Source organism: Herpailurus yagouaroundi, unplaced genomic scaffold (assembly GCF_014898765.1).
Source record: "Herpailurus yagouaroundi ecotype Mexico unplaced genomic scaffold, PumYag 308, whole genome shotgun sequence".
NCBI classification, from domain to species: Eukaryota; Metazoa; Chordata; class Mammalia; order Carnivora; family Felidae; genus Herpailurus; species Herpailurus yagouaroundi.
In genome coordinates this window covers 4,575,916-4,592,635 of record NW_024412525.1, presented here as the reverse complement: position 1 = coordinate 4,592,635, position 16,720 = coordinate 4,575,916, and the positions used below count along the sequence as shown (strand labels likewise).

The 16,720-nt window shown below is 41.8% G+C and overlaps 1 protein-coding gene across 2 annotated transcripts in view; it reads right to left on the bottom strand.

The window, feature by feature from the left end:
- Positions 1 to 16,720, bottom strand: part of SNRPE (small nuclear ribonucleoprotein polypeptide E) — a 102,532-nt gene that overhangs the window by 31,906 nt on the left and 53,906 nt on the right. Inside the window, exon 6 of one of the 2 annotated variants that reach the window (XM_040462316.1) lies at positions 10,555 to 10,581. The exons of the other annotated variant lie outside the window; for it this stretch is intronic. The gene's annotated coding sequence lies outside the window, so the exon portion shown is untranslated. Of the gene's footprint in view, positions 1 to 10,554; positions 10,582 to 16,720 lie in introns of those variants that run through there. 2 annotated transcript variants of the gene reach the window in all.

Here is a 16,720-nt window from a genome sequence, read left to right as displayed (position 1 = left end):
AAAGAAGAAGATCTCATCTTAGCATGCCAAAATTTCTCTAGGAGAATGTGTACCAGACCCAGGGAAGGGAGTCAGGATTTATGCATACAACTTGCCAAAAAGCTAGAGCTTTGACAAGGTGCTCAGAAAATCTAAAAGCAAGCAGTAATGGAGCCAAGGAAAATCCACACTTCCTACTCTGAAAATAAGTAGGTCTTTATTAGGATATAAGAAATCATGTTCTCGGGGCACCTGGGTGGCTCAGTTGGTTAAGCATCTGATTTCAGCTCAGGTCATATCTTATGGTTCATGGGTTTGAGCCCCTCTGTGCTGACAGCTCAGAATCTGGAGCTTGCCTTGGTTCTGTGACTCCATCTCTCTGCCCCTCCCCCTGCTCATGCTCTGTCTCTCTCTCAAAAATGAATAAACATTAAAAAAAAAAAGCCATGTTCTCTACAAAAAAGGAACAAAAAGTCATAAAGAGGAAACAAAGGAGATGAAAGGACAGTGCATGAAACACAAAAGCCACAAGAGAGATGAAAAGAGAGTTGGGTAAGATATGGGAGAACTACAGGAAATCTACACTTTAATATACAACAAAAAAGATGCAAAGAACTTAGTATTATAGACAATGGAATAAATGATGTAGAGAACAAATATGAGAAAGTTCCCTAAAATGTGGAGGAAAAGGAGAAAGCGTCAAATAATAAAAGAAAAGATGATAGCAATAGAGGACAAAGAATAGATATATTGACTGATTTTTAGTAAGCACTGTACCCAACATGGGGCTTTAACTGATGACCTTGGTGGGACAGCTGGGTGGCTCAGTCAGTTAAGCATCTGACTTTGGCTCAGGTCACAATCTCACGGTTCCTGAGTTTGAGCCTCACATCAGGCCCTGCACTGATGTCAGGGACCTTGCTTTGGATCTTCTCTCTCTCTCTCTCTCTGTCCCTCCTCCACTTACACTTCCTCTTTCTTAAAAATAAACATTTGTAAAAAACAAAAACAAAACAATAACGAAGTCATGACCCCAGGATCAAGAGTCATATGGTCTACAGACTGAGCTAGCCAGTCACCCTGACAAAGGACAGATTTAAAGCAAGAATTACTGTTGTTCTTGGGGTGCCTGGCTGGCTCAGTTGGTGGGGTGGGCAACTTTTGATCTTGGGGTTGTGAGTTTGAGCTCCATGATGGGTGTAGAGATTACTTAAAATAAAATCTTTTAAAAAAAAAGAAGAAAAAAAAAAAAAGAATTACTGCTGCTCCTAAGGGAGGAAAAATGAAAAAGAAGTCAAAATTGAAAGGTTTTGGAGCTAGAAAAAAACCTAAGTATTAAGATTAAAGAGGATCATGTTGAATGAAAATGAACAAATAGATGTATATAGACATGCTCTGGCAAAAATTTTTTTAATTACAAAAAAAAAAAAATTGCTACAACCTAAAGAGAATAAATAGGTTAGCTATAAAGAAAAATAATTAGGGGCGCCTAGGTGGCGCAGTCGGTTAAGCGTCCGACTTCAACCAGGTCACGATCTCACGGTCCGTGAGTTCGAGCCCCGCGTCGGGCTCTGGGCTGATGGCTCAGAGCCTGGAGCCTGTTTCTGATTCTGTGTCTCCCTCTCTCTCTGCCCCTCGCCCGTTCATGCTCTGTCTCTCTCTGTCCCAAAAATAAATAAACGTTGGAAAAAAAAAAAAAATTAAAAAAAAAAAAAAAAGAAAAATAATTATGTTTGATTTTGATTTTTTCTGGAATACTAAATATAATCGAACAATAGCTACAGAATTTTTAGGGGGAAATTATCTGACATAGCCATAGGTCAGCAAAAAGCATGTACTAAACAGATATTTTCAAAGTGTAGTCCTTGGACTCCTTGGGGTCTTAGAAATCTTTTCAGGGTATCTATAAGATCAAAGCTATTTTTGTAATAATACTAAGACATTATTTGCCCTTTTCACTTTGTTAATATTTGCACTGTTGATGCAAAAGCAAAAGTGGGTAAGACTGCTGCCAGCTTAGGACAAATTAGGGCCTTGGTACCAACTGTAGTAGTAATTATGTTCTTCACCACCACATACTCCCAAGTGTCCTTGTTGAAACAATAAAAAATACTAATTTTACTAAATCTGGAATCTTAAGTGTACATTTTTTTTAATATTCTGTGCAGCAAACAGGAAGTATACATATTGCACTTCTGCTGTTTCGTGAAGTATGATGGTTGTCTTGAGGAAATGCATTTGTGGAATTGGGTCACAGGCTGAACTAGCTACTTTTTTCATGCACCACCATTTTTACTTGAAAGAAGGACTGATAGACAATCCATTGTTATCGAGACTTAGGTACTGGCAGAAATTTTCTTGAAAATGAACAAAATGACCTTATTTCTTCAAAGAAAACAATTGACAATATCTGTTGCCATTAAGAACATTTGAAGGGTGTCTGGGTGGCTCAGCTGGTTGAGCGTCTGTCTGACTCTTGATTTCAGCAAATGTCATGATGTCCAGCTTGGGAGATCCAGCCCCAGATTGGGCTCCCTACTGGGCATGGAGCCTGCTTAAGATTCTCTCACTCTCTCTCTTTCTCACTCACTCTCTCACAGGCTGTCTGAGTGACTCAGTGGGTTAAGTGTCCAACTTCAGCTCAGGTCATGATCTCATGGTTCATGAGATTGAGCCCTATATCGGGCTCTCTGCTGTCAGCACAGAGCCCGGTTTGGATCCTCTGTCCCCCTCTCTCTGTGCCTCTCTCTTTCTCTCTCAGAAATAAATATAAGGGGCACCTGGGTGGCTTGGTTGAGGGTTCAACTTAGGCTCAGGTCATGCTCTTGTGATCCTTGCGTCAGAGCCTAGAGCCTGCTTCAGATTCTGTGTCTTCCTCTCTCTCTCTGCCCCTCCCCCACTCACACCCTGTCTCTCTCTCTCTCAAAAGTAAATATTTAAAAAATTTAAAAAAAAAAGATTTTCTCTCTCTCTCTCTGCCCCTTCCCCCTGAGCTCTTTCTCTCTCTCAAAAAAAAAAAAAAAAATTTTTTTTTGAGATTTCAAATGAAAATTAAAATATTACAAAAGTTGTATTTGCTACTCAGATACCTAATACTTAAAGATTTTTCTGATAAGATCAGTGGTAATGTGAATGAAAGTGATTTTTAAAAATATTGATTAACAATATATGTTAACATTTGGAAGACGGGCATAACTCAGTGAGTCAATAATTTTCAAATGATCAAATGCATGATGATACAAAATTATGCCTGGGTAAAAAATCCATTGAAAGTAAAAGATAGATCAATAGATTCTAATTTAACAGAGTATGAATATTCACTGATACGTTTTGAGTTCCACATTGCAATTAATCTTTAGGAAACTACTATTTGCTGAATTCTGGTATCAAAGAAGAATATCCAGAATTATCTGAAAAGATTATTAAAATACCCCCCCAATACTTTTCCCTTTTACAATTATGTATCGGTATGAAGCCAGATTTCCTTCATGTATTCCAACTAAAACAACAGATCAAGACAGACTGAATGCAGAAATGTATGAGCTTCTATTAAGCCAGACATTAAACATATTTGCAAAACAGTATTTTATAACCAACCAAATGAATGTTTCTGAGGGAAGACAAAAGTATTCTTAGATATGTAAGGGCTCAGTAAATAGACCTACCTGCCCTTTTTAAAAGAAATTGAGGATTTACTTCTGCCATTCAAGATGTGAATAATTATGACAAGAATGGAGAAATTGGTGATAAAAGGATTGTTTTGTGAATTATAAATTGTCTCCAAATTATATGTACTATTGTTAGAAGGGAGCAGTCCTTCAAAACGGGGAAGGGATGTTAGACAACCCAAAAACTAGGAATCAGTGCATCACCTTATGGAAGTCCTTCTGTTTAGAATACCCACCTTCTAATGTGCTCATCTAAATCCCATTTATATTTCAAGATAAAGCTCAGATCCTGCATAGAATCAGAGAAGCTCAGTACTGGAAAGGAGCAAGAGAGAGGAAAATAATTTATATTGAGATCTGTTATTATGTACCTGTCTGGATGTTCAAAATTCATTCACATTTAATCCTTACAGAAAATAGAGACTACGTTTTGCTACCCCATTTTATAGACTTTAGAAATCAAAGTTCAGAGACATTAAACCACTTGCTCATCATCATCCAACTAGCTAGAGGTAGAATTTGGCCACACACCCAGATCTTTTTTGCTTTGAAGTTCATCCATTTGCATTTCACTACACTATCTTAAAGTTCATCTAATCTAAAAAAAGCCCTGTCCGATCTGGTGTTTAAATCCTCATTAAGACATCCCCAAGAATGGTTAACAGCCCAATCCCCTCCAGGGGCAAAGAATTCCACGTATTTTAATGCTGTTCATTATATCCATTGACTCCATTAAAAAAGTTTCTTCTGAATATTAAGCTGACATAATTCTTCTCAAACCCTTATCCTGAAATCCTAATAATACCCTTTGGAGTTATGCATAATGAGCTAGTGGGAGAGACTGTTAGTGGGATATCAATTCTTTTCTCGATTTAAATGTTTTATTTATTTATTTATTTATTTATTTATTTATTTATTTATTTAAAGTACCTCCCATGCCCAATGTGGGCTTGAACTCATGACCCTCAGATCAAGAGTCACATGCTCTACTGACTGAGTCAGCCAGGTGCCCCTCTTCTTCATTTACATAGGTATAGAATTTTTTGCCTCAGCACAGAGGCAGATGTATCATGAAACTAATAAAACTGAAGCTTCAGGGTGCCTCACCTGACAGTTGTTGGGAGTTGTGGAGTGTTCTCTAGATGGAGAGGGGAACAGATTGAAATGAGGAAGCATTTCTGATGAATTGGCTAAAGAGATCTCAGAAGAAAGGGATCTGAAACTCCAAAGCTCCAATAATTTATCGTAATTTATTTTCTCACACTTAACAAATGTTTTTGCACCTATTTTTTTTAAAATTTTTTAACGTGTATTTATTTTTGAGACAGAGAGAGACAGAGCATGAACAGGGGAGGGGCAGAGAGAGAGGGAGACAGAATGGGAAGCAGGCTCCAGGCTCTGAGCCATCAGCCCAGAGCCGGACGCGGGGCTCGAACTCACGGACCGTGAGATCGTGACCTGAGCCGAGGTCGGAGGCCCAACGAACTGAGCCACCCAGGCGCCCCTGTACCTAATTTTTATACTGGAAACTTGGTATTATTTTCCTTAAAGAGAATTCCAAAATTTGTATTCAGCCTCACAAAATCTAGACCGAGCCTTGGTTTGAACCATAGCAGTCTTGTTACATATATTTTCAATACTGTATTCATATCCGGGTAATTACATGAGAGAAATTAATTCCTATCTTGTTTAACCCATTGTTATTTTGGATCTCAATCACAATGGCCAGACCAATTTCATGGTAAAAACGGTTTAGGTTTTATTCTGCCATGGGCATACAAGACCACCACCACTCTACTACCAGCACCAGAGTCAACCGTCCCAGGCCAGGTCAGGCCAAGAATTCCTTGCCTGTGATTTCTGAACTGGGACTGTAGAAAGTCAGTCTCCTGGTTACCTGCACTTCAAGCTGTGGAGTATAGCATCACCCAGCAATTGTGTGTGTGTCTCTTTACAATTGAGTTTCATTGCTTCCTCTTCCATAGGGAAGAGGTCAGTATGCACTAAGAGAACACAGGGGAAAGGGAAGAAAGGATAAGTGTTATTGACATGAAGTCCTTTCAGTTATTCCTTCAGCCCAACTGCATTTTTGCCCTTCTTACAGTTTGGTTCATCAATTCTTCCTTGACCAGGAGAATTATACCAATATCCTTCCAATAAATTCCTGGTTTTATCCAAGCCAGTTAAGTTGGGTTTCTGTCTCTTGTAACCAAGAGGCCCGTCTATTGAAACTCATTATGGGGGCACTTTGGCTGGCTCAGTCCATAGAGCAAATGACTCTTGATCTCAGGGTCATGAGTTCAAGCCCCATGTTGGGCATGGAGCCTATTTGAAAATAAATAAATAAAATAAAACTCATTATGCACTCCCATAAGGTATATACGAAGCGAGCCACGAAAAGGGCCCAGGAACTCCCAGCCTCTACCTTTTTATGTGTACAATTTGCCTGTGGCTCTATATTTCCTGAGCACCTAAATTCATAAATCCAACTGCCTAACTGACAGGATATCTCAAAGGCACCTCAAACTCATCATCATCTTTCCTCTCAAACCTCCGCCTTCAGGGCACTGCCTTCAGGGTTTTACACTTTCCTGTGTAAAATGATAACTCCTATGTAAAATACTCAAAATGGAGAGCTATGGAAGTCCCTCACCCACAGGCTCCACTGCCTTCCCCGGCAGAAGAGCTACCAGACACAGCACGAAGAGATAATCCTTACATAGCTAGGAGCTTAAAACAAATGGGGGTAGAAATAGAGGTCATAGTTTTGTAGTGATATGTGTCAAGGACCATATTGACTTAATTTTACAGGGGATGACTTCAGTAGGGCCCAAACTTACTTAACAAATCAATGGTTGGGTCTCTGCCGCCACTCTGGTAAGAAAGTGTGATCCTGCCTGTCCCTGGCTTCTTCATCTTGTTCTTTCCTCATCAAAAATCTCACACAGGAATATCTGATTGGTGAGCCTACTTTCAGGCCTGTGCCTTAGCTACAAGAGTCACGGAGACAGACTGAAGCCAGCTCCTACACTTCAGTGAGGTGGGACTCATAGTGCCAGCAGAAAAAACAAAAACAAAAACAAAAAAACCCCCAAAAACAACCCACAAGGGAAGAGTGATCAAAAGATGCTAGAAACCTCAAAGCATGGTGTCCCCTCATCATGGCTTAACCCAGTCAGCTTGTGGCATTCCCCTGGCCATTGAGGTTGCTTTGCAATAGGCATCTGGCCCATTTCACACCAATGGGGAGATTTCCAACAGTTGTTGTAAGAGAAGATCTGTCATTTTAAAGGTGTATTGGAAGCCAGCTGTTTTTCTGGACAATATAGTTTATGGGCGAGGCTTGGAATTAACTGCGGCAATGCTGACATTATGAGAAAAGCTATGTCCTTGATACAGCTAGCACAGAAGGATGCAGCGTGGAGATATGGGAAGACAGTGGGAAAATGAATTTCACCAACCCCAAAGACTGCACATTATACCTCTGGATCTTCTAATTATGTGAGCCAATAAATCACCTTTGTCATTTCAGCCTGTCTGGGGTTTTTCTTGTGTCTAAAAAGATGTATATCTGACAAAGGGCTAATATCCATAATATATGAACAACTCTCAAAACCCAACAATAAAATAGCTAACAACCCAATTGAGAAAATGGGCAAAAGAGGGGCTCCTGGATGGCTCAGTCCGTTGAGTGTCTGACTCTTGGTTTCGGCTCAGGTCGTGATCTCATGGTTCATGAGTTCTAGCCCCACGCTGGGCTCTGTGCTGACAGTGCAGAGCCTGCTGGGATTCTTTCTCTCTCTCCCTCTCTCTCTGCCCCTCCCCCACCTCTCTCTCTCTCTCTCTCTCTCTCTCTCAAAATAAATAAATAAACTTACAAAAAAAAGGAAATGGGCAAAAGATTTGAAGAGATACTTCACAAGGGAAAATATTCAGGTGACAAATAAGCATGAGAAAAGACCATCAACACCATTTATCAGGAGCAAATTCAAACCACAATGAGAAATCACTACACATCCATTAGAATGGCTAAAATAGCAATCCCTATCAAAACAATACCAGCAGTCTTCACAGAGCTAGAACAAACAATCCTAAACTTTGTATGGAACCAGAAAAGACCCGGAATAGTCAAAGCAATCCTGAAAAAGAAAACCAAAGCAGGAGGCATCACCGTCCCGGACTTCAAGCTGTATTACAAAGCTGTAATCATCAAGACAGTATGGTACTGGCACAAGAACAGACACTCAGATCAATGGTACAGAAGAGAGAACCCAGAAATGGACCCACAGACATATGACCAACGAATCTTTGACAAAGCAGGAAAGAATATCCAATGGAATGAAGACAGTCTCTTCAGCAAATGGTGCTGGGAAAACTGGACAGCGACATGCAGAAAAATGAACTTGTACCACTTTCTTACATCATACACAAAAATAAACTCACAATGGATGAAACACCTAAACGTAAGACAAGAAGCCATCAAAATCCTAGATAAAGCAAGCAAAAACCTCTTTGACCTCGGCTGCAGCAACTTCTTACTCAACACATCTCTGGAGGCAAGGGAAACAAAAGCAAAAATGAACTCCCGGGGCCTCATCAAAATAAAAAGCTTCTGCACAGCAAAGGAAACAATCAGCAAAACTAAAAGGCAACCAACGGAATGGAAGAAGACATTTGCAAATGACATCAGATAAAGGGTTAGTATCCAAAATCTATAAAGAACTTATCAAACTCAACACCCAGAAAACAAATAATCCAGTGAAGAAATGGGCAAAAGACATGAATATACACTTCTCCAAAGACATCCAGATGGCCAACCAACACATGAACAAATGCCCAACATCACTCATCATCAAAGAAATACAAATCAAAACCACAATTAGATACCACCTCACACCTGTCAGAATGGCTAACATTATCAACTCAGACAACCACAGATGTTGGCAAGGATGTGGAGAAAGAGGATCTCTTTTGCACTGCTGGTGGGAATGCAAACTGGTGAAGCCACTCTGGAAAACAGTATGGAGGTTCCTCAAAAAATTAAAAATAGAACTACCCTATGACCCAGCAATTGCACGACTAGGATTTATCCAAGGGATACAGGTGTGCTGCTTCAAAGGAGCACATGCACCCCAATGTTTATAGCAGCTCTACTGACAATAGCCAAAGTATGGAAAGAGCTCAAATGTCCATCAACGGATGAATGGATACAGAAGATGTGGTATATATATATATAATGGAGTATTACTCGGCAATCAAAAAGAATGAAATCTTGCCATGTGCAACTCTGGATGGAACTGGAGGGTATTATGCTACGCAAAATCAGTCAGTCAGAGAAAGACAAATATCATATGACTACACTCTTATGAGGAATTTAAGGTACTAAACAGATGAACACAAGGGAAGCGAAGCAAAAATTACACAAGAACAGGGAGGGGGATGAAACATAAGAGACTCTTAAATACAGAGAACAAACAGAGGGTTGCTGGAGGGGTTGTGGGAGGGGGGATGGGCTAAATGGGTAAGAGCCATTAAGGAATCTACTCCTGAAATCATTGTTGAACTATATGCTAACTAACTTGGACATAAATTAAAAAATAAATAAATTATATAAATAAGTAAATAAACATTAAAAAAAAGAATGGCTATAATAAAAAATCTGGCAATATTAAGTGTTGGCACAGATGCATAGCAAATGGAATTCTCACACAATGCCAGTGGGAATGCAAAATGGAGCAACCACTTTGGAAAACAATTTGACAGTTTCGTTTTGTTTTGTTTTCTTATTAAAGACTATATTTTTAGAGCAGTTTTAGGTTCACAGACAGCTTCTTTTAAAGTCGAACATACAGTTACCATATGATCTAGCAATCTCCCTTGTAGGTATTCATCTAAGAGAGATGGAAATCTATATTCACACAAAAACTTGTACATAAATGTTTTTGGTGGCTTTATTCATAAGAACTAAAAACTGGAAACAGCCCGAATGTCCTTCAGTGGGTGGAAGGATAAACAAACTATGGTACCTCTGTGGAATGGAATACCACTCAGCAATAAACACTACAACACATGCAACAACATGGACGGATCTCAAGTGCATTGTGGTAAGTGAAAGAAGTCACATGTGAAAGGCTACATATGCATGATTCCACTTATATGACATTCTGGAAAAGACAAAGTTATAGAGATATAAGACAGATCAGTGGTTGTCAGGGCCTGGGAGAGGGTGGGGGTAGAGGGCAGATGGACCACCAAAGGGCGGCAGGAAGGAATTTGTGGGAAGGGGCAGATGAAACTTCTATAATCTTAATGGTGGCGGTGTTTACATAACTACGCATGTGTCAAAACTCACAGACATATATGCACTCACAAAAGTGAATTTTATTATACGTAAATTTTTTTTAAGTGAATAAAAACAAAGTTCTGTGCCTACAATCTTTTGGATGAAACAGAGTTTGAACCCTCCGGGAAATTTTAGAGCAATTGGTAACATGAAAGTGACTGCTCTGAGAAACAGTCTAATATAAGGGGTACACCTCTAGATATATATCAAAAATAGACAAGTACAGGGATGTCTGGGTGGCTCAGTTGGTTGGGCATCCAACTTCAGCTCAGGTCATGATCTCACAGATGATGAGTTTGAACCCCACATCGGGCTCTCTGCTGTCAGAGAAAAGCCCGCTTGGGAATCCTGTCTCCCTCTCTCTCTGCTCCTCCCCTGCTTGTGCTCTCTCTCAAAAATAAACAAACATTAGGGGCACCTGCGTGGCTCAGTCAGACAAGCATCCGACTTCAGCTTAGGTCATGATCTCACCGCTAGTGAGTTTGAGCCCCGCATCGGCCTCTGTGCTGACAGCTCAGAGCTTGGAGCCTGCTTCGGATTCTGTGATTCCCTCTCTTTCTGCAACCTCCCCTGCTCATGCTCTGTCTCTCTCTGTCTCTCAAAAAATAAAAAAAAATGTCAAAAATATTTTTTTCTTAAATAAACATTTTTTTAAAAAGACAAGTACAAATGCATGCAACTTCAAAAACTGATACATACAGGTATTCGAATAAAAATAGCAAAGTAAAGTTAATGGGAGAAAGCTTCCTGGAAAGGCTAAGCAGAGTAATGTTATAAGGGTGAAATCATGCAAGGATCTGAAAGCATTTTGGAAAGCATTAAGACTTATGAAAGTGTACATTTCATAATTTTCTTTGCATCCCCTACAAGGCCTAGCATAACATTGTACATATTGCTGATGTTTCATAAATGGTTTTTGTTTATTCTTGTTATTACATATGATCCATAAATAAAATAAATTGTTCAAAGGAGTGGAAAGGCATTCAAGTCAAAAGGGAGTGTCCAGAAGAAGTTTCTGTTAGTTCCAAAGCGGGTCAGATCCCAAGGACTTTCCCCTTGTTATGGGCAAAGTTCAGGGGGGGGTTCACCTCGTAAAGTCTTAATCCAGGACAACTGAGGTCCTGCTTTTGTCTCCAGCATGGTTTGCAGTTTGAGTAACTGGTATCAATCTTACACTCCCTGTTCTACACAAAGATGTAGGTTCGCCAGCTATAAAAACACAATCTCCCAGCTGCTCACGGTGGGCAAACTTCCTGCAGCAGCCCCCTCTACTTGCCTTCCTCTCCTGCTTGACGTGCCGTGCTCAGGGCTCTGCAGAAACCGGTGTTGATGGTATCTCTTTTCCCAGATCTGCAAGGGCCCTCTTTCAGCTGCAGATCAGTGACATGACAATTAACCTTCAAAGTAGCCTGATCCCAGGTACGGGGCGCATGGCAACAACCACCTCCGGAAAGTTAGCATCTTACAAGCCCACTAGTACCCCCACAAATCCGGTACTGCTCTGATTTGCCAAAGTGGAAGAAAACTGCTTACCTAACTGTTGTTACTCATCCTGCCAGGGCTGTGAAAGCCGTTGACCTCTCCCCGTCAAGGGGGTCCCTTTCGCACAAGCCATAGTCTAGAGAGTGTAAAGAATTAATTTTATTCAAACATCCTATTCCCTCTCTTTAGCACACCTCCTACGGAACATTCCTCCTGGACACCAAACTCTGAACTGTTTTTTGTCAAGTTCTCCTTCATTCTCAACTCTACCATCTGCTAGTTTTTCATGAAAACATCTTAGTCCTATGTCACTATTGTTTTGGTCTTAGTTTTCTGGTACTGCAGGTTGGATCTTCTCAAGTACACCTATCTCAAGTTTTAATGTCACAAAAGACAGACGCTGGCTCTGATCTCATACCGTGAAACCTAGGAACACGCAATTTTTTTCGTTAAGTTTATTATTATTATTTTTTAGCAATCTCTACACCCAGCGTGGGGTTGGAACTCATGACCCCGAGATCAAGAGCTGCATGCTCTTCCGACTGAGCCAGCCAGGGGCTCTAGCACGTGATTTTTATTTTTATTTATTTATTGTTTTAACGTTCTTTTTTTTCAGTTTGTTTGCTTGTTTTGAGAGAGAGTGAGCAGGGGAGGGGCAGAGAGAAAGGGAGAGAGAGAGAATCCCAAGTAGGCTCTGCACTGCCAGCACACAGCCTGATGTGGGGCTCGAACCCACAAAGTGGGAGATCAGGACCTGAGCCGAAACCTTCAGTTGGACGCTTCACTGACTGAGCCACCCAGGGGCTCCCTAATACATTATTTTAAAAATAAAAAACATATTACACTGATGATCTAATGCAAAGATCTAATTAAGATCTAATGCAAAATGTTCACAGCTCCAGGCTCTTCCTCTAGCTCCTCTAAAAAGGGATTCCATGGGGCGCCTGGGTGGCGCAGTCGGTTAAGCGTCCGACTTCAGCCAGGTCACGATCTCGCGGTCCGTGAGTTCGAGCCCCGCGTCAGGCTCTGGGCTGATGGCTCAGAGCCTGGAGCCTGTTTCCGATTCTGTGTCTCCCTCTCTCTCTGCCCCTCCCCCGTTCATGCTCTGTCTCTCTCTGTCCCAAAAATAAATAAATGTTGAAAAAAAATTAAAAAAAAAAAAAAAAAGGGATTCCATGAGTCACCAAGTTTAGGGATTGAAAGGCATCCATTCCCTTCCAAAAGGTTTTCTGGGTATGTTTTTAAAATGCAACAAGTGTGGGGTGCCTGGGTGGCTCAGCTGGTTGGGTGTCCGGCTTCGGCTCGGGTCATGATCTCACGGTTCGTGAGTTCGAACCCCGCGTCGAGCTCGGTGCTGACAGCTCAGAGCCTGGAGCCTGCTTCAGATTCTGTGTCTCTCCCCTCTCTGCCACTCCCCTGCTCGAGCTCTGCCTCTCAATAATAAGTAAACGTTAAAAAAAAAAAAAAAAAAACTAAAAAAAAAACGCAACAAGGGAAAAGACCTGCCTTCATCTCTTTCCCCTATTTCACATGCTCAGAAGCACAAGGGTTCCAAACCAATGATTTACAAATAAGAAGTCATTTCACAAATATTTATAATATACATACATATATTATGTATATATAATGTATATTTTTAAAGTTTATTTATTTATTTTGAGAGAGAAACTGTGAGCTTGAGCAGGAGAGGAGTGGAAAGAGGGAGAAAGAATCCCAAGTCGACTCCACATTGTCAGTGTGCAGCCCTATGTGAGGCTCAAACTCATGAACCATGAGATCGTGACCTGAGCTGAAATCAAGACTGAGCCACCCAGGCACCCCTATTATATATTTTAACTTAAAAATGTTTTTCGTGTTCAATACCAAAATGCAGACCCTGCACCCTGCAACCTTATCCACTGCCCCCCCCATACACTCAGCATGTTCTCATCTTCCCCTACCCTTCTCGTGGTGAACACACAATGCCTAAGTCCCCTTAACTCTTCCTTTGCCCCCAGCTCTAACACAGCTCAGATGCCCTGTTAGTTTCATCTTTCTAGTTGTGGCCAGATCTGGGAGACTATTTCTCAAAGGTAGGAAGTACCCTGGAAGTTTGGAAAATTTTCCCTACCCGACCCACAGAAGAGAAGTTTGGAAAAGCCTTCAAAGCCACTCGTGGGCTGTTAAGTTCACGCATCTTCAACAAAAGCAGCCACCCAGAGGACTGTCTCCCAGTGGAACTCAATCACAAACCACAGAATGGCTCCTATGCCAGGAGGGACCAAGTCTGGTGAAGTGGAATCGTCCAGCCAAACAGCTTTTCCCCAGGGTCGTGGGAGAAAGTCTCTGAGGAGGAGGCTCTGGAACCAAATAGGGGAAGATGGAAAGCAGCACCTGGGTTAGCCAGATGCAGAGAGAACAAGTAAGCCATCCCTGAGTGGAGCCTGGAGACACTCCTCGCAACTGGGGGATGCATAAATTAACACCTGAACCGGCCATCAGTTCACACTAACAAGACAAATCAAGGCAGTAAGGTAAGCCAGAGCTCAGGTGATGTGTTTAAAGTGATAGGGACAGGAACGGCCGGGAACCTGGTTCTATCACTATTGTTTTAACATTCTTGGGGCAAGGCGCGATGAACGTCTCTGGGCTTTTAAATCTTCCAGATGGCAGAAATTTCTCAAGCATATAGATGCAGGACCTAAGTGTTCTAGGTTTAAAATTCTTGGTCCCATGTGCCTGTGAGAAGTAAGTTATTCTAACATCATAGGACGCTTTGCCAGTCAGCTAGGTTTTATATATATTCTCTTATTTAATCCTCATAATAACACTGTGAGATGGCTGTTTTTTTTTTTCCATTTTAGAGGAGACTACGGCTTACAGAAAGTAAAGCTTATAGAGAAGTAGTTAACCCCATGCAGGTCTTTAAACACTCCATCTGTTATTCTCTGCATTGCCCAGTGGTTTTCAAACTTTGTTTTTCAAGGCCTTTAACAATTCCATGGATTGTTTGTGGGTTTTTTTTTTTTTAAGTTTATTTGTTTTGAGAGGGAGAGAGAGGGAGAGTGCGTGTGTGTGTGTGTGTGTGTGTGCACACGTGTGCATGCGGGAGGCAGGGGGCCAGAGGCAGAGAGAGAATCCCAAGCAGGCATTGCACTGTCAGCACAGAGCCTGCTGCGGGGCTCAATCCTACAAACCACAAGATCGTGTGACCTGAGCTGAAAGCAAGAGTTGGATGCTTAACCAACTGAGCCACTTAGGCACCCCTATTTGTGGGGTTTTATGGACATTCTTATAGCAAGTCAAAAAACTTCAGACCACTGCTCAGTAATGCCTGACTTTGGTATCACCCTTTGATTTGAAATACATTTGGTTCCCTCGGTAACCCTCAGAAGGTTAGGCCTTACTTTCCCCTGATGCTGCAATGATTAAAACAGATAAGTAGTTCACAGATAGGGTCTGGGTGCCTTGAAAGAAAGCCTCACTTCTGTAAGAATCCCAGCCTTGCAGGGCTGGGGTGAGAGAAGTGGGCAGAGCCAAAGGAAGTCTGTTACTGATGCTCCGTGCCATTGAGTGATAATGCAACGTTCATCTTCCTGTTGAATACTTTGAAGTGCTTTCCCAGTTATGAATGAAATTCTCTCAGATTGTTTGTTTAAAATTCCCTTAAACAATGAGCTTTTAAACGAGTTACAGTGGCTTTCTGTATCAGCAGTCCAACACATTTCCACAGTGACCGCTCCGACAGACTGTCATGTATATTCCTTGATTTTGTGGTTCCCCGCCCCCCCCCCCATCTGAACTGTCTTCTTGTCTTTGAGGAATCCCCTACCGTTCGAACTTGAGTAAAAAGCAAGGCTAGTATCCCACTTTAAAAGTAGAAGGAGGGGGAAAAAAGTAGAAGGAGCATATACTTCCTTTCCCAGCACCTCTTGTAGTTAGGGAGCAGGCATGTGATCTGAACTCGGTCAATCGGTTGTGCCCACCTGGAACGTTGGCTCAGGCAATAGTAATGCAGAGAATGAAGCAAGGAAGCAGAATTTATTCTAGCAACAGCAATATCTAGGCCAGGGGTAGCATGCAGTGTCCAGTGCTGGCAGTGACAAAGGCTTCATCAGACTGGCTCTGGGGTAGGATTTTGACAGTGGTTATGGCTCTCTTCTTCCTCTTCATTTACGCCCATGTTTAGAGCTTGAGTTACCAGGAGGGCCCATGAATATCCAACTCCTTCTGGTTGTTCAGGCCCAAACTCTGGAGACTCTCTGAGTCTTTTTTGTAACCCTATGTCTAATCCATGAGGAAATTCTGAAAGTGGCCTTCTCCTCCACTGGTACTCACTGGTGGTACTCACCATGACCCCTCACTAGATTACTGCAATAGCCTCTTTTTTGTTTTAAGTTTATTTCTTTTGAGAGAGAGAGAGAGAGAGAGAGAGAGAAAGCATGCGTGAGGGAGGGGCAGAGAGGGAGAGAGACAGAGAGTCCTGCTCAGCTTGAACCCATGAACCACGAGATCATGACCTGCCCCAAAACCAAGAGTCGGACCCCCAACTGACTGAGCCACCCAGGGGCCCCACTGCAAGAGCCTCTTAACTTATCTCCCTAGCTTCACCTTTGTTCCCATGCAGTCCTTCATGTCTTTACACAGTAGTCGGTGGTTTTTGTTTTTGTTTTTTTAAATAATTTTTGTCGTATATTTCATTATCAATGATTGTGGAGATCATTCTTTTTTAAAAATGTTTATTTATTTTAGACAGAGAGAGTGTGAGGAAGGGAGGAGTAGAGAGACAGGGGGCCAGAGGATCCTAAGCAGGCTCTGTGCTGACAGCAGTGAGCCCAATGTGGGGCTCGAACTCACAAACCATGAGATCATGACCTTAGGCAAAGTCAGATGCTCAACCAACTGAGCCACCCAGGTGCCCCGATAATTTTATTTATTTATTTATTTTGAGACACACAGAGAGAAAACCAGCGGGGGAGGGGCAGAGAGACAGTGGGACAGAGAATCCCAAGCAGTCTCCGTGCTGACAGCAGAGAGCCCGATGTGGGGCTTGAACTCACAAACCAAGAGATTATGCCCTGAGCCAAAGTCAGACGCTTAACTGACTGAGCCACCCAGGTGCCAGTGCTCTTTAAAAACTGTAAGTCAGATCCTGTCACTTCTGCTCAGAACCATCCCAGAGATTCTCATCTTACTCAGAATCCAAAATACTTATGAAGGTCTATAGGATTGGCCCCTTGCTTGCTGCCTTTCTAACCTCATTTCCTAT